The 22,012-nt window shown below is 48.0% G+C and overlaps 2 protein-coding genes and 1 long non-coding RNA gene across 3 annotated transcripts in view; 1 reads left to right on the top strand and 2 right to left on the bottom strand.

Annotated features, from left to right (window-relative positions):
- Positions 1–22,012, top strand: part of LOC140421746 (uncharacterized) — a 237,590-nt gene that overhangs the window by 119,049 nt on the left and 96,529 nt on the right. The gene's annotated exons all lie outside the window — the stretch shown is intronic.
- Positions 1–22,012, bottom strand: part of LOC140417897 (uncharacterized) — a 148,650-nt gene that overhangs the window by 2,521 nt on the left and 124,117 nt on the right. The gene's annotated exons all lie outside the window — the stretch shown is intronic.
- LOC140421783 (uncharacterized) lies at positions 3–21,223 on the bottom strand. Its single transcript, XR_011947069.1, has 3 exons — positions 20,964–21,223; positions 14,856–15,151; positions 3–423 (listed from the first exon to the last, which is right to left on the bottom strand). It is a non-coding gene; the product is annotated as an uncharacterized lncRNA (long non-coding RNA).

The raw sequence follows: 22,012 nt of genomic DNA on the forward strand, positions 1-22,012 counted from the left end.
GAATCATTTACCACAATCCCCACAATTCCACAGCTTCTCCCCAATTTGAGTGCGTCGATGGTATTCCAGCCGGAATGTATAATTGTATCCCTTTCCACATTTCCACGGTTTCTCCATGGTGCCTGTATCTTTTGTGTCTTTCCAGGTTGGATGATCAATTGAAGTCTCATCAACAGAGAACTGTACCAACTGGTTAAAGCTCTTTCCACAGTCAGTTCACTGGTACACTCTCACTCAGTGTGCCTGTGTCCTGGTTCTTTTCCAGTCACACTTATGTTTGAAATCTTCTCCCACAGACAGACTAGGCAAACATTTCTCCTTCCACATTCAAAGGCTGATGATATTCAGATTCTGATTAATCTTGTCAGACTTTGCAATGATATCCCTTTCTGTCCTCTTCTATTCATCCTCTTTTTTTAAAGCCTGGAAAGGAGATTGCAAAACTTTTCATTACAAGAGCAGAGGATAGAAACACAGAACAGACAAGTCTAGTTTCTATGGAACATTTTTCCCCAAAGCTGCAATTGTCGCGCGCACACACTCTCCTCTCTGGGCTGAAATTCAAGCCCATCTCACCATTTCTTTCCTCCATTCCAATATTTTCCCCCCTTCCTCCCCTCTGCCTGAATGTAGTCCTGGGCAGAGCGAGAACAAAATCAGCGACACAATCATTTTCTCTCCTGGTCACTGGGGCCCAGAAGCCCCGCCCACTCTCTGTGTCACCACGATGGTCCCTCAGGCGCCATATTCGCCAAGGAACCAAGAAGGTGGCCTTTAACCGGGGCCTATTTCCAGGCAAAAGTCTCGGAGCTGGAACCGCGGGACCTGCAGGTTGTTATTCGGGGTTTGTGGCCCACACGGAATGTTAATTAACCCGCTCCACCCACCCGCCGCTTCCCCTCCGCCGGTGGGAGGATAAGTGGACGTATTAGCGAGAGGCAACATGGTTTTATGAAGGGGAGGTCGTGTCTCACTAACTTGATTGAGTTTTTCGAGGAAGTGACGAAGATAACTGATGAGGGGAGGGCAGTGGATGTTGTCTACATGGACTACATGGGCAGCATGGCAGCACAAGTGACTAGCACTGTGGCTTCACAGCTCCAGGTCCCAGGTTCGATTCCCCGCTGGGTCACTGTATGTGCGGAGTCTGCACATTCTCTCAGTGTCTGCGTGGGTTTCCTCCACGTGCTCCGGTTTCCTCCCACAGTCCAAAGACTTGCAGGTTAGGTGGATTGGCCAAGATAAATTGCCCTTAGTGTCCCGCCAAAAAAAGGTTAGGAGGGGTTATTGGGTTACGGGGATAGGGTGGAAGTGAGGGCTGAAGTACGTCAGTGCAGACTGAATGGGCCGAATGGCCTCCTTCTGCACTGTATGCTCTATGTTCAGTAAAGCCTTTGTAAGGTCCCTCATGGCAGACTGGTACAAAAGGTGAAGTCACACTAGATCAGAGGTGAGCTGGCAAGATGGATACAGAACTGGCTCAGTCAGAGAAGACAGAGGGTAGCAGTGCAAGGGTACGTTTCTGATGGAGAGCTGTGACAGTGGCATGCCTCAGGGATCAGTGCCTCAGGGATCAGTGCTGGGACCTTTGCTGTTTGTAATATATATATAAATGTTTTGGAGGAAAATGTAACTGGTTTGATTAGTAAGTTTGCAGACGACACAAAGGTTGGTGGAATTGCGGATAGCGATGAGGACCGTTAGAGGATACAGCAGGATATAGATTGGTTGGAGACTTGGGCGTAGAGATGGCAGATGGAGTTTAATCCGGACAAATGTGAGGTAATGCATTTTGGACGGTCTAATATAGATGGGAAATATACAGTAAATGGCAGAACCCTCAAGAGTATTGATAAGCAGAGGGATCTGGGTATACAGGTACACAGGTCACTGAAAGTGGCAGCACAGGTGGAGAAGGTAGTCAAGAAGGTATACAACATGCATGCCTTCATCGGCCAGGGCATTGAGTTTAAAAATTGGCATATTATGTTGCAGCTGTATAGAATCTTAGTTAGGCCGCACTTGGAATATAGTGTTCAATTCTGGTTGCCAGACTACCAGAAGGATGTGGAGGCTTTGGAGAGGATACAGAAAAGATTTACCAGCGTGATGCCTGGTATGGAGGGATTGGCTATGAGGAGAGGTTGGAGAAACTTGGTTTGTTCTTACTGGAACAGCGGAGGTTGAGGTGCGATCTGATAGAAGTCTACAAGATTATGAGGGGCATGGACAGAGTGGATAGTCAGAAGTTTTTTCTCAGAGTGGAAGAGTGAATTACTAGGGAGCATAGGTTTAAGGTGTGTAGGGCAAGCTTTGAAGGAGATGTACGAGGCATGTTTGTTTGCACAGAGGGTGGTGGGAGCCTGGAACTCGCTGCCGGGGGAGGTAGTGGAAGCCGGGGCGATAGTGACTTTTAAGGAGCGTCTTGAAAAATACATGAATAGGATGGGAATAGAGGGATATGGTCCCCGGAACGGTAGGGGGTTTTAGTTCAGAAGAACAGCATGGTTGGTGCAGGCTTGGAGGGCTGAAGGCCTGTTCCTGTGCTGTACTTTTCTTTGTTCTTTGTGACCATTAAACTGCATTACCGTTGATCTGGGTAATTTGACATCCACGATCCTGGTTTGTAGAGACCCAGGTGCCTGACTGATGAAGCAGAACAGCAGCAGAGGAAAGAAATTAAGCAAATTCTGCTCTCTGGATCCCACTGTCTGATGGGATGTCCTGTCCCATGTGTCCAAAAATCTGCAGCTCTGTTCAGTCTCATGAAGACCCAGGGCAGAAACACACAAACCTGAGTAGACGCCATCCTCGAATTAAGCGACTGCTGATGACAACACGGGTCAATGCGCAGCAGGGAGCATGAGCGGTCATCCTGGATCAGGGAGCAGGAGTGGTCATCCTGGACCAGGGTGCACGAGGGGTCATCCTGGACCACGACGCAGGAGCGGTCATCCTTGACCAGGAGCGGCCATCCTGGACCAGGGAGCAGGAGCGGCCATCCTGGACCAGGGAGCAGGAGCGGTCATCCTGGACCAGGAAGCAGGAGTGCTCATTCTGGACCAGGGAGCACGAGCAGTCATCCTGGACCAGGGAACAGGAGCGGTCATCCTGGACCAGGGAGCAGGAGCAGTCATCCTGGACCAGGGAGCAGCAGTGGTCATCCTGGTCCAAGGAGCAGAAGCAGTCATCCTGGACCAGGGAGCACGAGTGGTCATCCTGGACCAGGGAGCAGGAGTGGTCATCCTGGACCAGGGAGCACGAGTGGTCATCCTGGACCAGGGAGCAGGAGCGGTCACCTGGACCAGGGAGCAGGAGCGGTCACCTGGACCAGGGAGCAGGAGCGGTCATCCTGGACCAGGGAGCAGGAGCGGTCATCCTGGACCAGGGAGCAGGAGCGGTCATCCTGGACCAGGGAGCAGGAGCGGTCATCCTGGACCAGGGGGCAGGAGCGGTCATCCTGGACCAGGGGGCAGGAGCGGTCATCCTGGACCAGGGGGCAGGAGTGGTCATCCTGGACCAGAGAGCAGCAGTGGTCATCCTGGACCAGGGAGCAGGAGCGGCCATCCTGGACCAGGGAGCAGGAGCGGTCAACCTGGACCAGGGAGCAGGAGCGGTCATCCTGGAGCAGGGGGCAGGTGGAGAGAATGCTGTGGATGTCTATCCTGGACTGTGTAAAGGGGAAATAAATAGTACATGTTAAGGTTATAATATGATTTAAGAATGAGGTTTCAGACGGAATAAAGTAACAGAAACGGGGTTACAGATTGTTACTAAAATTCTAATTGACCTTTGTAAAACTGAACGCACAAGTCAGCAGAATTTGCAGCTGTGTTCTCGCAAGGACAGCGAGCTTCAATAACAAGGTAACTGCTATCTCAGTAACAGTTAGGGACAGTGGACAATAACAAGATAAGCGGTGCCTGCAAGGGTAGGTGAGAGTGCGTGTTTATATATACCAGATTGAAACTTTAAACAATGACTGTGCATGTGTTCAAAAAGTTAGAACTGTGCTACTTTGTGTAAACAATAAAATTAGTTCAGCGAGAATGCTTGTTGAGCTACCTCTCGTAAATCTGCTCTTATGCTCCTGTGAATCATTTGTTAGGAGAAGTTAACTGTGACAGGTGATGGTACTGTACATTTGCAGGATACTGGAAGTGGAGGATTGACAGACGGGAAACTCAAACCAGACATCACATCGCGATCTGACAGAGTCACTCGATTCATCAGAACCTGAATATCAGCAGCATCTGGGTGTGGAAGGTAAAAGTTAGCACAGATTTACCTGAGTGATATCTGAACGCCCAGAGTTAAATTACAAGGTACAATTACAGGAAAGGCTGTGTGGATTCTCCCCAGTCTGTGTGGGTTTCCTCCGGGTGCTCCAGTTACCTCCCACAAAAATGTGTAGGTTAGGTGGATTGGCCGTGCTAAATTGTCCCTTTGTGTACAAAAGGCGAGGTTGTGTTATGGGAATAGGGTGGGAAAGTAGACCTCGGTAGGGTGTTCTTTCAGAGGGTCAGTACAGACTCGATGGACCGAATGGGCTCCTTCTGCACTGTAAGGATTTAAGGATTTCTTGGAAAGAGCCATAGAGTCAGAATGGTACAGAGGAGGCCATTCCACCCATTGAACCATGCCAGCTCACTACAGCAATCCAGTCAATCCCATTCTCCTGCTCTATCCTGTGTCCTTGCAGCTTTATTTCCCTCCAGTGTCTCTCCAATGTCCTTCAAAATCATTCATCGTGTTATTTCCACCCCCTCGTGGGCAGCAGGTTTTGGGTCATTATCACTCACTGTGTAAAAATATTCTCCCCCACATCCCCCTCTATTTCTTATCCAAAAATGTAAATCTCTGTCCCAGATTGTTTTGTCTACCTTATCCAAACCAGTCAGAATCTTGAGAACCTGAATGAAATCTCCCCTCAGCTTCTTTTGCTCAAACTATTCTGGTAAATCTGCAACTTCTCAGAATCTTCACATCCTTCCTAAAGTCTGGTTACCGGATCCGGACACACTACTCGAGATGTCACCTAACCAGAGCTTTATAAAGATTCAGCATAACTTCCCGGTTTTTCTATCAGTATTCCTGCTTATGAAGCTCAACACCTCATTTGCTTTACTAACTAATCTCTCAATATATCTTGCAAATATACAAAATCATTTTCCTTCACCTCCATCTCTCTCCTTTCGTAGAGGCCAGAGTCCTGTGTAGGTCCAGATCAGGTGGCAGGTTCCCTCCCTGAAGGATATTGGTGAACCAGTTGAGTTTTCACAATAATCGAGTAACTTTCATCATCACTTCTTCCTAGTCTCCGGTAGCACGGTGGTTAGCACTGTTGCTTTATGGTGATGGAGGCTGAAGGTTTGAGAGATTTGTCAAACTTCTGGTCAAGTTGTCCTTCGGGGAGGAAACCTTCCACCTGGTCTCCGAAAGGAGAGAGATAGAGGTGGGAGGTGAAGGAAAATGATTTTGTATATCTGCAAGACATATTGAGAGATTAGTTAGTAAAGCAAATGGGGTGTTGTGGCGCGGCCACAGGCTCAGCCTGACTGGCTGATTCTTGGCAGCATTTTGTGTTTGCGAATTAGAGCTGGAGATGGATGGTCAGTTCCCCTCTGTCCGGGGTGGGGGGGATGGTCATTTCCCCTCTGTCCGGGGTTGGGGGGGGGGTGGTCAGTTCCCCTCTGTCCGGGGGCGGGGGGATGGTCAGTTCCCCTCTGTCTGGGGTGGGGGGGAGGATTCAAACTCATTTCCCCAGTGTGCTGTTGATCAACTTTACTTTACATGAGAAATTCCCGCTTCAATCCCGCCTGGAAACTTTGTGTTTAAAATTGTTACTGATAAGGAACTAACAGTGAGTTTAGTTTCATGTTGGACAGGGTGAGAGTTCATGTGTCTCATTCTTGAAAAACTCTTTCTTCACCTTTAAACAGGGAACAGTAGGGTGGCATGTGGCGCAGTGGTTAGCACTGGGACTATGGCGCATGAGGACCCGGCTTCAAATCCCCGCCCTGGGTCACTGTCCGTGTGGAGTTTGCACATTCTCCCCATGTCTGCGTGGGTTTCACCCCCACAACCCAAAGATGTGCAGGTTAGATGGATTGGCCACGCTAACTTGCCCATTAATTGGAAAAAAAATAATTGGGTACTCTAAATTTAAAAAAATAATAATAAGGACTCGGAGAGTCCACACTGAGTAAAGAACTAGATTCATTTACAAAATGGTATATACACTGCCTGCTCGCTCCCTCCCGGGTTCCTCTCATGATTGGTGCCTTACCGACCATTTTACCGTTTGTAGCGAGAGAGCTAATGTAATGGTGTCACAGTTTGAGCCTGGCTAAACAAGTCAAGAGACCATAAGAACAAAAGATAAGGCAGCAGAATTAGGCCATTTGATCATGGCTGATATGTATCTCATCCCCATTCACCTGCTTTCTTCCTATAATACCTGATCCCCTTATTAATCAAGTACCTATTTATCTCTATCTTAAAAACACTCAGTGACTGACATCACGTGGTGGCACATGGTTAGTACTACTACCTCACAGTGCCAGGAACCCAGGTTAATTCCAGCCTTGGGTCACTGTCTGTGTGGAGTTTGCACTTTCTCCCCGTGTCTGCGTGGGTTTCCTCCGGATGCTCCACTTTCCTCCCACAGTCCAAAGATGTGCAGGTTAGGTGGATTGCCTATGCTAAATTGCCTTTGGTGTCCGGGGATGTGTTGCTTAGGTGGGGTTAAGGGGATAGGGCGGGAGAGTGGATCTGAGTAGGGTGCTCTTTCAGAGGGTCGGTGCATACTTGATGGGGCAAATGGCATCTTTCTGCACTATCAAGTTCGCTGTTTATGTGACTTGGCCTCCACAACCTTCTGCAGCGAAGAGTTCCTCCTCCTCTCAGTTTTAAATGATTGTCCCTTCAGTCTGAGGCTGTGCCCTCGGGTTCTAATCTCTCCTACCAGTGGAAACATTTTCTCCACATCCACTCTATCTGGGTATTTGTAGGTTTCAATAAGATTCCCATTCATCCTTCTGAACTCCATCGAGTACAGACCCAGAGTCCTCAATCGCTCCTCATATGACAAATCTTTCAGTCCAGGGATCATTCTTGTGAACCTCCTCAGGACCCTCTCCAAGACCAGCACATCCTTCCTTAGACACGGGGCCCAAAACTGCTCACACTACTCCAAACATGGTCTGACCAGAGCCATGGCAGTACATCCCTGCTCTTGCATTGTAGCTCTCTTGAAATGAATGTGAACATTGCATTTGCCTTTCTAACTGCCGACTTCCCTTTATTTGTTCTTGGGATGTGGGTGTCGCCGGCTGAGCCGGCATTTGTTGCCCACCCCTCCTTGCCCTTGAACTGAGTGGCTTGCTGGGCCATTTCAGAGGGGGCAGTTTGGGAGGATGTGAGGCTGAAGTGATTAAATGACAAAGGGGATAATGGTGCAAGACAAAACTGGGAGACAATGAGATAAGTAAATAAACTAATAGGATAAGAGAAGAAATAAAAGACAGGTCCTGGTGAGGTATAAATGGCAACAGCAGACCCGTTACAAATGTCTACTGACTAAAAATATAGGAGTAATAATCTGAAATTACTGAAATGAATGTTGTGTCTGGAAGGTCAGAAGTTGCCTGATCAAGGATGAGGTTCTGTTCCTCGAGTTTCCTTTGAGCTTTATTGGAGTAGTGCAGGAGGCCGAGGACAGAGTGGGAATGGGGCAGGGAATTAAAATATTAAATGATCAGAAGCTCAGGATTATGCTTGCAGACTGAATGGTGATGTTCACAGTCACCCAATCCAGATTTAATCTTCTCCGTGTGGGGGAGAGCAAATCATGAGCAGTGAATACACAATACTGGATCGCAAGAAGTACAAATAAATCACTGTCACCTGGAAAGTGTGTTTTTAAATCCTGGAATATGGGAGGGATGGCGATGAACTGGTGGCTGTTGCATCTGTTGTGTGTGCATGGAATGATTTACAGTGATGTTCATAATAACACAAGAAATGGGGGCGGGGGGAGACCATATGGCTCATCGAGCCTCTGCGTTTTTTTGCTGGCTGTAACCTGCCCATTCAGGCATCATTCTGGGACACTTTCCTGTATCTTCCCCAGTCCTTCCAGATCCATTTTATGATATGGAGACATTAGGTCAACAATCCTATGAACTAAACTTTAGTCTGGCCGAGTGTCACCAAGCTGAAATCCAGTCTTTCTCTGACCCATTCTTAATACCATAGCTGACAGGTTAAGAGTGAGAAAAACAACTGTTTAGCAGTACAAGCAAGAGGCAAGTTTGTGGATGTTCTACAGTGTTACAGACTGGCTCGTTGGATCTTATTCTGTCCCATCTTACATTCAGCTAATGGTAAAATGTCTAAAATACTGCAACATACAGGCATTTGGGGACAACGGTGAGTTTGCTGTTCAGATTAGGTAAAGTCTCCATATCGCAAAATAGATCGAGAAGGACTGGAGAAGATGCAGGAAAAGATATTTGAATTATGCCTGAACTGGCAGGTTATACCCAGCAAGAAAGATTGGACAGGGTGCAAACCGTTTCTCTGGAAAAGATAATGAAGAATGACCTGATCCTGTAAGATTATGAACAGATTTGACATGATAGACAAGTGGAAGATGTTTCCACTGGATGAGAATAAATATGAATTCATCATTAGTTAATCTAATGTGCAGTTCAGAGGGAGACCACTCACACACTTCACATGTGCAAAAGGATTTCCTCAGTTTTCCCACTGGTTAACACTCCAACTTTAAAAGTCCAAACCATTTGATCCAATATCAACACATTGTTATTGGCGAGGGGCAGTTTGTCTGTTCTGTCCAGGAAGACAAAAATTACTGTTCACCTGAACCTGCTCAGACCCCAAACCTTAACATCTCACTGGCCGTGTTTATTCTGTTGTCAATCACAACCAGGACAGAACTGTGGTGGAGGGCCCAGACTATTTAGTTGCTGAATTAATTGATTTAATATATCTGTAACCTTGGCCCAATGTTACCAATCGTAATCGGTTCGCAAAGCATAATTTCTGTCAGGAATATTGGTTTCAATGGCGGGGTTATTACCCAACATGCACTGCGGCTGGAATGTGCACGATCCACATGACAGAAGCTCATCGCACAAGCGCAGAGTCCGGCTGTGACTGGAGCATGTGCGGTTCGGGCTGTGACCGGCGCATGCACAGTTCAGGTTGTCGCTGACAGTGCGAGGAGCGGGAAAGAAACAGTCGAGCGACTTTCAGGATTGGAGCCGGTGGGTGACCGGGGAGCAATAGAAGCTGCGGAGTGAGCCGGGAGGCTTCAGAAATACCCCATGGAAGCTTCAACTCCCGAGTAAAATGTTAACGGTCCCGTCTTAAACAGCACTGAACAGAGTGAGAGCTGAGCGGTGACAGGCCCGGGTTACCGGCCGCCATCTTTACAGAGGACAAGGTGCCGCTGGGCGCATGCACTGCGAGCCTGGACCGGATGCCAACTCTCCCGGATTGACTGACTGGAGTCTCCAGGATTTTATTTTATTCGGAGTCACTGGCTGGTCCAACATTTATTGCCCATCCCTAATTTCCCTCAAACCGAGTGGCTTGCTCGGCCATCTCGGAGGGCATTTAAAGAGTCGACCACATTGCTGTGGTTTGGAATCATGCCGACCAGACCAGGTAAGGATGGCAGATTTTCTTTTCTATTCATTCACGGGATGTGGGTGTCGCTGGCTGGGCCAGCATTCACTGCCCAGCACTAATTGCCCTTGAACTGAGGGCATCTCAAGAGAGCATTTTAAGGGTCAACCGGCTGACTGTGGATCTGGAGTCACATGTAGGCCAGACAAGGCAAGGATTGATTTCCTTCACTGAAGGACATGAGTGAACCAACAATCGATAATGGTTTCAGCGTCTTCGGTAGACTTTAAATGAATTCAAATTTTACCTTCTGTCTTGGTGAGATTCATCTTTGGGAAATCATGAGGACAGTTAAAAAGATTTTTTTTGTAATTTTCTTTGAACATTTCTCTTCAGCGGATATAAAAATATTGAAAATGGATAAAGGTTGTTTGGCTGACAGTCAATCACTGTCCTGTAAGGTAATGAGTCCTTTTGCTTCCCAATTGGCCTCCAGGAATACATTTAATCAAAGTTGGCGAGGAGAGAATGTTGTGAATTTCTATCCTAAACTGACAGTGAGGTTTCTGTAAATTTACAGGATACTGGAAGTGCCGGTTGAACAGACGGGACATGCAAACCAAACGTCACATCGCGATCTGACAGAGTCACTCGATTCACCAGAACCTGAATATCAGCAGCATCTGGGTGTGGAAGGTAAAAGGTTTGTCTGTTCTGTCTGTGAGGGAAGATTTCAGGTCTCAGTGTGACTGGAAAAGCCCCGAGATTCACAAACCCTGGTTAGACCAAACCTGGAGAACTGTGTTCAGTTCTGGGCAGCAAACCTGAGGAAGGACAGAATGGCCTCGGAGGGAGTGTAGCACAGATTTACCTGAGTGATATCTGAACACCCCGGGGTTAAATTACAAAACTAGATTACACAAAAGAGTCAGAGACATGATGGCACAAGGAAGGTCATTCGGCCCATTGAGTCCATGCTAGCTCTCTGGAGCAATCCAGTCAGTCCCATTCTCCTGCTCTCTCCCTGTATCCTCGCAGGATTATTTCCCTCAAATGTCTATCCGATTTCCATTTGAAATCAAATCATTCATTGTGTCTATTTTCAAACTCCCTCATAGGCAGCGAGTTTCAGGTCTTTGTCATTCGCTGTGTAAAAACATATTGAACATAGAACAGTACAGCACAGTACAGGCCCTTCGGCCCACGATGTTGTGCCGACTATTTATCCTAATCTAAGATCAACCAAACCTACACCCCTTCAATTTACTGCAGTCCATGTGCCTGTCCAAGAGTCGCTTAAGTGTCCCTAATGACTCCGACTCCACCACCTCTGCTGGCAGTGTATTCCACGCAGCCACCACTCTGTGTAAAGAACCTACCTCTGACATCTCCCCGTACCTTCCTCCAATCACCTTAAAATTATGTCCCCTCGTGACAGCCATTTCCGCCCTGGGGAAAGTCTCTGGCTCTCCACTCTATCCATGCCTCTCATCACCTTGTACACCTCTATCAAGTCACCTCTCTTCCTTCTTCGCTTCAGTGAGAAAAGCCCTAGCTCCCTCAACCTTTCTTCATAAGACATACCCTCCAGTCCAGGCAGCATCTTTGTAAATCTCCTCTGTACCCGCTCCAAAGCATCCACATCCTTCCTATAATGAGGCGACCAGAACGGGACACAATATTCCAAGTTTGGTCCAACTAGAGTTTTATAAAGCTTCAGCAAAACCTCACGGCTCTGAAACTCAATCCCCCTGTTAATGAAAGCCAACGCACCATACGCCTTCTTAACAACCCTATCAACCTGGGTGGCAACTTTGCGGGATCTATGTACGTAGACAACAAGATCGCTCTGTTCCTCCACACTTCCAAGAATCCTGCCTTTAACCCTGTATTCAGCTTTCAAATTCGACCTTCCAAAATGAATCACTTCACATTTATCTAGGTTGAACTCCATCTGCCACTTCTCAGCCCAGCTCTGCGTCCTGTCAATGTCCTGTTGTAACCTGCAATAGCCCTCAACACTAGCTAAAACGCTACCAACCTTTGTGTCTTCGGCAAATTTATTAACCCACCCTTCCACTTCCTCATCCAAGTCATTTATAAAAACCACAAAGAGCAGAGGTCCCAGAACGGATCCCTGCGGGACACCACTGGTCACCGACGTCCAGGCGGAATACTTTCCATCCACTACCACTCGCTGTCTTCTTTCGGCCAGCCAATTCTGTCTCCAGGCAGCCAAATTTCCCTGTATCCCATGTCGCCTAACTTTCTGAATGAGCCTACCATGGGGAACCTTATCAAATGCCTTACTGAAATCCCACATCCACTGCCCCACCTTCATCAATGTGTCTCGTCACATCCTCAAAGAATTCAATGAGGCTTGTGAGGCATGACCTACCCCTCACAAAGCCATGCTGACTATCTTTAATCAAACTATGTTTTTCTAAATAATCATCAAATCCTATTTCTCAGAATCCTCTCCAACATTTTGCTCACCACAGACGTAAGACTGATGGGTCTGTAATTCCCAGGGATTACCCTATTCCCTTTCTTGAACAGGGGAACAACATTCGCCTCCCTACAATCATCCGGTACTACTCCAGTGGAGAGTGAGGACACAAAGACCATCGCTAACGGCTCAGCAATCTCCTCCCTCGCTTCCCGTAGTATCCTTGGGTATATCCCATCAGGCCCAGGGGACTTATCTATCCTGATGCTTTTCAAAATTTCACATCCTCCTTCTTAATATCAACCTGTTTGAGTCTATTAACCTGGTTCACATTGTTCTCATGAGCAACAAGGTTCCTCTTGTGAATATTGAAGCAAAGTATTCATTTAGTGCCTCCCCCATCTCCTCCGTCTCGAGGCACAAGTTCCCTCCACTATCCCTGATTGGCCCAACTCCCACTCTGATCATCCTCTTACTTCTCAAATAAGCATAGAACGCCTTGGGGTTTTCCCTAATCCTTCCCGCCAGGGCTTTTTCATGCCCCCTTCTAGCTCTCCTAAGTCCATTTTTCAGTTCCTTCCTGGCTACCTTTTAACCCTCGAGAGCTGTGCCAGATCCTTGCTTCCTCAACCTTACATAAGCTTCCTTCTTCCTCTTGACTAGAAGCTCCACTTCTCTTGTCATCCAAGGCTCCTTCATCTGACCATTCCTTCCTCGTCTCAGTGGGACAAAACAATTCAGCACTCGCAGCAAGTGCTCCTTAAACATCCCCCACGTTACTGTTGTGCATTTCCCCAAGAACAATTGTTCCCACTTTATGCTCCTCAGCTCCTGTCTAATAGCAGTATAATTTCCCCTCCCCCAATTAAATACCTTCCCATATTGTCTGTTCCTATCCCTCTCCATGACTATGGTAAAGGTCAAGGAGTTGTGGTCACTGTCACTTAAATGCTGTCCCACTAAGACATCTGACACCTGGCCTGGTTCGTTGCCGAGCACCAAGTCCAATATGGCCTCCCCCCCCCCCCCCCCCCCACCCCCAGTTGGCCTATCTACATATTGAGTCAGGAATCCTTCCTGTACATACCTGACAAAATCTGTCCCATCCAAACCATTTGCACTAAGGAGGTTCCAGTCAATATTAGGGAAGTTGAAGTCACCCATGACAACTCTGTTACTTCTGCACCTTTCCAAGATCTGCTGCAGTAATGTTTCCGTAATGGCCACAACATCGCCGATCAACGATGCTCTAAGTTCACCTCCCTTATTCCTGACACTCCTTGCATTGAAACAGACACACTTTAACCCATTCCACTGAGTGCAACTTTGCCCTATCAGCTGTCTATCCTTCCTCACCGACTCGCTGCATACGATTTCTGCCTGTTCAAAAGCTACCCTGTCCTCTGATCCATAGCGCTGGTTCCCATCCCCCTGCCAAACTAGTTTAAACCCTCCTGAACAGCTCCAGAAAACCACCCACCCAAGACAGTTTATGTGCAATCCGTCCTTCATGCACAAGTCCCACCTTCCCCAGAAGCTATCCCAGTGATCCACATATCTGAAGCCTTCCCTCCTGCACCAGCCTTGTAGCCACGTGTTCAGCTGCACTCGCTCTCTGTTCCTTGCCTCACTTGCACGTGCACCAGTAGCAATTCTGAGATCACTACTCTGCTTGTCCTGCTCTTTAGCTGTGAACCTAACTCCCTAAAATCACTTTTTAAATCCTCATCCCTTTTCTCAGCTATGTCATTGGTGCCTATGTGCACCACGACTTCTGGTTGCTCCCCCTTCCCCTTAAGAATCCTGTAGACTCGATCCAAGACATCCCTGGCCCCCGGGAGGCAACATACCTTCCGGGAGTCTCGTTCATGACCACAGAATCTCCTATCAGTTCCCCTAACCATTGAGTCTCCTACCACTATTGCTTTTCTATTCTCCCCCTTCCCTTCTGAGCCACAGAGGCGGGCTCAGTGGCAGAGACCTGGCTGCTAGGGCCTCCCCTGGTAGCATCCAAAACGTTATACTTGTTTTGAACGCACGAGGGATCCCTGCATTGTCTGCCCGTTCCTTTTCCTTCCCCTGACTGTAACCCAGCTACTCTTGTCCTGCACCTTGGGTGTGGCTACCTCCCTGTAACTCCTCTCTATCACCCACTCTGCCTCCCGGACGATCCAAAGTTCATCCAGCTCCAGTTCCCTAACGCAGTCTCTGAGGAGCTGGAGTTGGGTGCACTTCCCGCAGGTGTAGTCAGCAGGGACACCGGTGGTGTCCCTCACCACCCACATCCTACAGGAGGAGCAAACAACTGCCCTAGCTTCCATCCCCTCTGATCTGAATTCCCAAAGAGATTTAAAGGGGGAAAAAAAGATTAAACATGCGTTAGGCCCTTAAAAAAAAACATATATACTGCTGCTACTCTCTCAAGTGATGCCTCTAAAATTGGTGATTCTGCTAAACGATACAAAGATAGCTTGCTGCCCCCAAAAAACAAAACAAACACAAAAATAAAATAATTAAAAAAAATTAAAATCCCAAAATCGAACAACTGTTATCTTCTGGAATGTCGCTGCCCTGTGAACCAACTGGAACTCTGCCCTCCGACGCTGCTCCCAGGCAGCTGCTCTCTCTGTAAACTCCCAGCTCCCTTCACACATTTTGAGGAAATGTAGGAAATTAAATGAAAGGAGCACCTTGCTCCCTCCTCACCGAACTCCCTCACTCACCAAACTCTCACTTTAACTCCACATACCTGTCTACCCCTGATGCACGCGACCTGGTTCAGTGGACGAATGTAATGTCCTTCCAGCAGTTCCATGGCTTTATCATAGTTCGCCGCCCCTTCGATCAGGGGGTAGATCGCCGGGCTGAACCGCGAGCGTAGGAGGTGTATCTTCTGCCTTTCCGTGGGGGTGTCGGCAGCCGTATCGAGGTAGCTCTGGAAGCATGCCAGCCAATGCTTAAAAATCGCGGCAGAGCTTTCTGCGTGAGGGCAGAGCTGAAGGCACGCCGGCTTGATGCGGAGGTCCATCCTTCAAAAGTACTTATCTGATTAAATTGATGCACAATCAATACTCTTGAGACCACGAGGAGTCATATCGATTCAGCTTTAATCAGATAGAACTGTACCCAGCAGCGAAGTTACAGAAGTGGAGGCTGCTGGGATGGCATTGGTTCTTATACCCCGCCTCTCAGGGCGGGGCTATGTACATTGCACAATGGTAGACCCCGCGGTCTAGCCAATGGTCATTCCTCTCTCAGGTACTGCAATACCTGGTATTACCACAACCCCGATAACCTTTCACCCCCTTGCTCATCAAGAATCTATCCAGATCTGCCTTAAAAATATTCAAGGTCTCTGCTTCCACTGCCTTTTAAGGACGTGATTTCCAAAGTCCTACAACCCTCAAGAGAATAAAAAAATCCTCATCTCCAACTGAAATGGGTGACCCCTTATTTTCCACAGTGATGCCCTCGTTCTAGATTCTCCCACAAGAGAAACATCCTCTCCACATCCACCCTGTCAAGATCCCTCAGGATCTTATATCGTTCAATCTAGGTTTTACCCAAAACTTTAAATCTGTGTCCCGGCTGCTTGTACGATCAGTGAATGGAAACAGAGTTTCTTTGTCCACCCGATGGAAATCTGGCATAATCTTGTGTCTCTGAATCAAATCTCCCCTCAACCTCCTTTGCTGGAACAATTCTGGTAAATCTCCTCTGCACCTTCTCCAAGAACCTTCACATTCTTCCTGAAGAGTGGTGACCAGAGCTTTATAAAGATTCATAGAATAGAATTAGAACCATAGAATTCCTACAGTGCAGAAGGCCATTTGGCCCATTGAGGCTGCACTGATTCTCTGAATGGGTACCCTGCCTAGGCCCACACCCCGACCCTGTCCCTGTAACCCCATAGCCCCACCGAACCTGCACATCCCTGGACAGTAAGGGGCAATTTATCAAGGCCAATCCACCTAACTGTCCCTTCTTTGGACTGTTGGAGCAAACCTGAGCACCGGGTGGAAACCCACGCAGACACGGGGAGAAAGTGCAAACTCCACACAGACAGTCACCAAGGTCGGAATTGAACCCGGGTCCCTCGCGCTGTGAGGTAGCAGTGCTAACTACCGTGCCACCAGAAGCAAAGTTTTGGTATCAAGATTACTGTTTATGAATAAACGCAAATTACTGCGGATGCTGGAATCTGAAACCAAGAGAAAATGCTGGAAAATCTCAGCAGGTCTGGCAGCATCTGTTGGGAGAGAAAAGAGCTAACAAAGGGTCATTGGACTCGAAACGTGAGGTCTTTTCTCTCCCTACAGATGCTGCCAGACCTGCTGAGGTTTTCCAACATTTTCTCTTTGGTTACTGTTTATGAAGCTCAAGATCGAATTTGCATTGCCAACTGCTCTCTTAATATGACCTGTAGATATACAAAATCCCTCTTCACCTCTATCTCTCTCCTCCCAAAGAGGCCAGTTGGGTTTTTATGACAATCCAGCAGTTTTCATGGTCACTTTTCCCAGAGCCGGCCCCACAAATTACCAGATTCATTCAGCTCAATTTCACAACCTGCCTTTGTGTTTTGTGGGTTCTCTCTCATTCCCTATTTTCTGTTTTAAATCAGTTTCACAGGGTGTTCGAAGGGGAAGATTCAAAGTCCGGAAACCCACATCACATCAGTATCTGGCAATCCTCAATTGATCATATCCTGAATATCATCGTACTTTGAACATGGAAGGAAAAAGCATCGTTCACAGTGGGGAGAAACCGTACACGTGTTGTGTGTGTGTGTGGACGAGGATACAGTCAATCATCAGGTCTCACAAGCCACAAACGCAGTCACACTGAGGAGAAACCGTGGAAATGTGCGGATTGTGGGAAAGGATTCACTTCCCCATCCAAGCTGGAAATTCATCGACGCAGTCACACTGGGGAAAGACCATTCACCTGCTCCAAGTGTGGGAAGGGATTCACTCAGTCATCCAACCTGCAGAAGCACCAGCGAGTTCACACTGGGGAGAGGCCGTTCACCTGCGCCAAGTGTGGAAAGGGATTCACTCAGTCATCCCACCTGCAGAAGCACCAGAGAGTTCACACTGATGAGAGACCGTTTCAATGTCCAGACTGCGGGAAGTACTATAAAAGTTCTGGGGAACTGATGAGCCATCAACGTGTTCACACTGACGAGAAACCGTTCAGGTGCTCTCACTGCGGGACTGGGTTCAGACACTCATCTCAGCTCACTGTACACCAGCGAATTCACACTGGGGAGAGGCCATTCGTCTGCTCCAAGTGTGGGAAGGGATTCACCACTTCACCCCACCTGCTGAGACACCAATGAGGCCACAAGTAACCACAGTGATTGGATTTTGCTGTTCCTCACATTCAGGACTGAACCATGTTCATTTGGGTCTCTTTCTGCTGATAACAAACTCCAGCCCATTTACAAGGGCTAATATTCTGGCTAAAAGTCAGATAAATTAGACTTGTGTTAAATACGCAGAGTGCTGAAATTTTTTAATTACTCTGACACAAGTTAGTTCCTTTGAAGTACTCCCGCTCTCCCCTGTCTCTTCCATCCTCACCTCCAACAAGACATGTGAGGAGCTTGTGTTCCTTCTTTGTGACTGAGATTGAGTAAATCCGATCAGCTGCCTCTGCTGCTTCCCTCCCTCCCACGAGCCTTTAATTTTCCTGATATTGAGTGGAGATCCGTTAGGGCGAGCGGTCTGGATGGTGAGGAATTTGTTAAGTGTGTCCAAGATGGTTTTTTGGAGCAATATGTGGGTAGTCCGACTGGAGAGGGGGCTGTTTGGACCTAGTACTAGGGAACGAGCCTGGCCATGTCATCAAAGTTGTAGTGGGAGAACATGTGGCGAACAGTGACCAAAATTCCGTAAGCTTTTGGATATTCATGGAAAAGGACGAGTGTTGTCCTCGGGTTAAGGTGCTAAATTGGGATCAGCCTAACTACAACCAGATTAGGCAGGATTTGGATGCTGTTCTTTGGGAGAGGCTGTTTGAGGGTAAATCCACATTTGACATGTGGGAGTCTCTTAAGGAGCAGCAGATGGGAGTGCAGGACAGGCATGTGTCGGTAAAAATGAAGGACAGGAAAGGCAGGGGGCGCGATTCTCCACTCCCGCGCCGGTTGGGAGAATCGCCTGGGCCGCCAAAATTTCCTGCGTCGCCGGTCCGACGCCCTCCCGCGATTCTCCCAAGTGGCGGGAACGGCCCCGTCGAGTTCCGCGGGCCGCAGGCCGGAGAATCGCCCGAGACACCCAAAATGGCGATTCTCCGTCACCCCTGCTATTCTCAGGCCTGGATGGGCTGAGCGGCCAGGCCAAAACGGCGGGTTCCCCCCGGCGCCGTCCACACCTGGTCGCTGCCGTCGGGAACAGCGCGGGAACGCTTGGGGGGGGGGGGGTGGATCCTGCACCGGGGGGTACCTCAAATGTGGGGTGGCCCGCGATCGGTGCCCACCGATCGTCGGGCCATCCTCTCTGAAGGAGGACCTCCTTCCTTCCGCAGCCCCACAAGATCCGTCCGCCATCTTCTTGCGGGGCGGACTCGGGGAGGACAGCAACGACGCATGCGCAGGTGACGCCAGTTATGCGGCGCCGGCCGCGTCATGTATGCGGCGCCGCCTTTACGCGACGACAAGGCCTGGCGCGTGTAGATGACGCGGCCCCGCTCCTAGCCCATTATCGGGCCCTGAATCGGTCGGGATAGGGGCCGTTTCGCGCCGTCGTGAACCTCAACGCCGTTCACGACGGCGTGGGCACTTCGGCGAGGGAGTGGAGAATCCTGCCCAGGATTCGGGAACCATGGATGACCAGGGAAATTGAGAATCTTGTCAAAATGAAAAAAATGCATATGTGAGGTAAAGGCAACTAAAAACAGATGAAGCACTTGAGGAATACAAGGAAAGTAGAAAAGAGCTCGAGCAGGGAGTTAGGAGGGGAAGAAGGGGTCACGAAATGTCCTTGGCAGATAGGATTAGGGAGAATCCCAAGGCATTTATACATATATTAGGAACAAGAGGGTAGGTAGAGAAAGAGTTGGTCCACTCAAGGACAAAGGAGGGAAATTATGTGTAGAATCAGAGGAAGTAGGTGTGGTCCTTAATGAGTATTTTGCATCGGTATTCACAAAGGAGAGGGACATGCTGATTGGTGGTGTCTCAGAGATGTGTAAACACTTTAGAACAGGTCGTTATTATGATTGAGGAAGTGTTACGTCTGTTAAAAAGCATTAAGGAAGACTAATCCCCATGGCCAGATGGCATCTATCCCAGATTACTGAGGGACATAAGAGATGAAATCGCTGGGTCTCGAACATAAATCTTTGTGTCCTCATTGGTCACAGGTGAGATGCCAGAGGATTGGACCAATGTTGTACCGTTATTTAAGAAGAGTTGCAAGGATAATGCAGGTACTAATGGGCCAGTGAGCTTGACTTCAGTGATAGTGGAATTGTTGGAAAAGATTCTCAGAGATAGGATCAATGCACATTTGGATGCAAATGGTTTTATTAGCGACAGACAGCATGGTTTTGTGCGAGGGAGATCATGTCTCACTAATTTAATTGGGTTTTTTGAGGAGGTGACAAAAATGATTGACGAGGGAAGTCTACATGGACTTTAGTAAAGCATTTGATAAGGTCCCTCATGACAGGCTGGTGCAAAAACATAGATCACATGGGGTCGGGGTAAACTAGCTGGATGGATCCAGAACTGGTTTGGCCATAGAGGGTAGCAGCAGAAGGGTGTTTTTCCGAATGGAGGTCTGTAACTAGTGGTGTTCCACAGGGATCAGTACTGGGACCTCTGCTCTTTGTAATATATATATAAACGACTTGGAAGAAAACATAGCGGGTCTGATTAGCAAGTTTGCGGATGATACTAAGATTGCAGGAGTTGCGGATGGTGATGAAGATTGTCAGAGAATAGAACTGCAGAGATAGGCTGCAAAATTAGCTAGAGAAATGGCAGATAAAATTTAACCCGGACAAATGCAAGGTGATGCAGTTTGGTAGATCCAATTCAGGTGGGACCTATAAAATAAATGGCAGAACCATCAGGAGCAGAAACACCGAGAGATCTGGGCATGTAGGTCCACAGATTCTTAAAAGTGGCAGCACAGGTGGAAATGGTGGTAAAGAAAGCATATGGCATGCTTGCTTGCCTTCATAGGACGGGTATCGAGTAAAAGCTCGAAAATTATGTTACAGTTATATTGAACTCTCGCCCACACACAGAACACGTGTAGGGTTTCTCTCCGCTGTAAATGGCGTGATGGTTTTCCTGTCTGTGTAACTGCTTAAAGCTCTTTCCACACTCAGTTTACTGGAACACTCACTGTGTATGTGCGTCTCGGTGCTTTTCCAGTTACACTGATGTTTGAAATCTTTTCCCACAAACAGAACAGACAAACATTACTCCTTCCACATTCAAAGACCGATGATATTCAGGTTCGAAAAATTGAGTGACTCTGTCAGAACTTGATGTTTAGTTTGAGTTTTCTGTCAGCCAATCCTCCACTTCTAATATCCTGTAAAAGGTGTTTATAAAAGTCATCACTGTCTGTCCAGGATAGAAATCCAGAACAGACAATTCTAGTTTCTCTGGAACATTTTTTCCTCTCTTGTTCCCCCAAAGCTGTAAATCCCCGTCCCACACACTCTCCCTCCTTCCTGGGCTGAAATCCAAACCCATTCCACCATCTGCACCATTTCTTTCCTCCACTCCCAGTTTTCTCCCTCCCTCTCCTCTGCCTGGGTTCAGTTCTCCAGCTCCTGGCTTCAGACTGACAACAAATCAATGGGTCTTATTGGGGGGTTTGGGGCCTCTACTCACCCGTCTGAGTCCAGCTTCACACCCGCACTGTGTCTGCTCCAACTCATAATGGCTGGGGAGTGATTGACGCCGATAGGAAGAAAGTAATCCGGGTCTGGATTTTCCCTGCAACCGGTCGCCATCTTGGGAAAGGACGTCGGGTCTTTTGTTCTTGGAGCGGAGCGCTGGGGCGGCCATCTTAGTATGGGAAGAGGGAGTGGGCAGGGCTTCCTCCACTGTGACAGGCGCGGGTCAACCGGCGACCACCACCATCTTGGGAATGGAAGTCGGGTCTTTTCCTGGCGCGGAGCGCTGGGACAGCCATCTTGGTTAGGGAAGACGGGGTGGGCGGGACTTCTCCCCGGTGACAGGCCCCGGATCAACCGGCGAATGCCGCCATCGTGGGAATGGAAGTCGGGTCTTTTGTTCTTGGAGCAGTGCGCTTGGGCAGCCATCTTAGTACGGGAAGAGGGAGTGGGCGGGACTTCCTCCCCGGTGACATCGCCCAGCGGCCGCCATCTTGTGGCGGTGATTCTCTATCCGGGTCTTTAGTGAAGGACAATGAGCTGGAGCTGAGGTTGAAAAGTGTTCAGAGGAAGGTCTGAAATCAGATTTACAGCCAGATATCTGTAAGAACCACAAAGTTCACATTCAGTATGTTTGGAAAATACAATCACAATGCTGCAAACACTCAGTTGTGAAGAAGAATCAGGTTGCATTGGAAATGTTAACTCTCTTTCTCTCTCTTCACAGAAGCTGCCAAATCTGCTGAGGATTTCCACAACTTTCTGTTTTCACTTCACATTTCCAGCTTCTGCAGAGTTTTACTCAAATTATTATTATGGTTTTGAAATTGTGTTACATTACCAGTTCAGAGTAATATAATTGTCACCATTTAAATGTCCAAATCAATAATTATTTGTTTAACTGAGACTGGGCTGTTCAGCAGCAATGTCAGAAATCACTTAACAAAATATCGTGAAATCTGGAATTCTGTTCAGATTCAGTCAACAGAAACTATAAAAACTGAGATTGATTGAAGTTGTGAGACAAGAGTATTAATGGTTATA

The sequence above is a fragment of the Scyliorhinus torazame genome, chromosome 5, assembly GCF_047496885.1.
Source record: "Scyliorhinus torazame isolate Kashiwa2021f chromosome 5, sScyTor2.1, whole genome shotgun sequence".
Classification (NCBI taxonomy): Eukaryota; Metazoa; Chordata; class Chondrichthyes; order Carcharhiniformes; family Scyliorhinidae; genus Scyliorhinus; species Scyliorhinus torazame.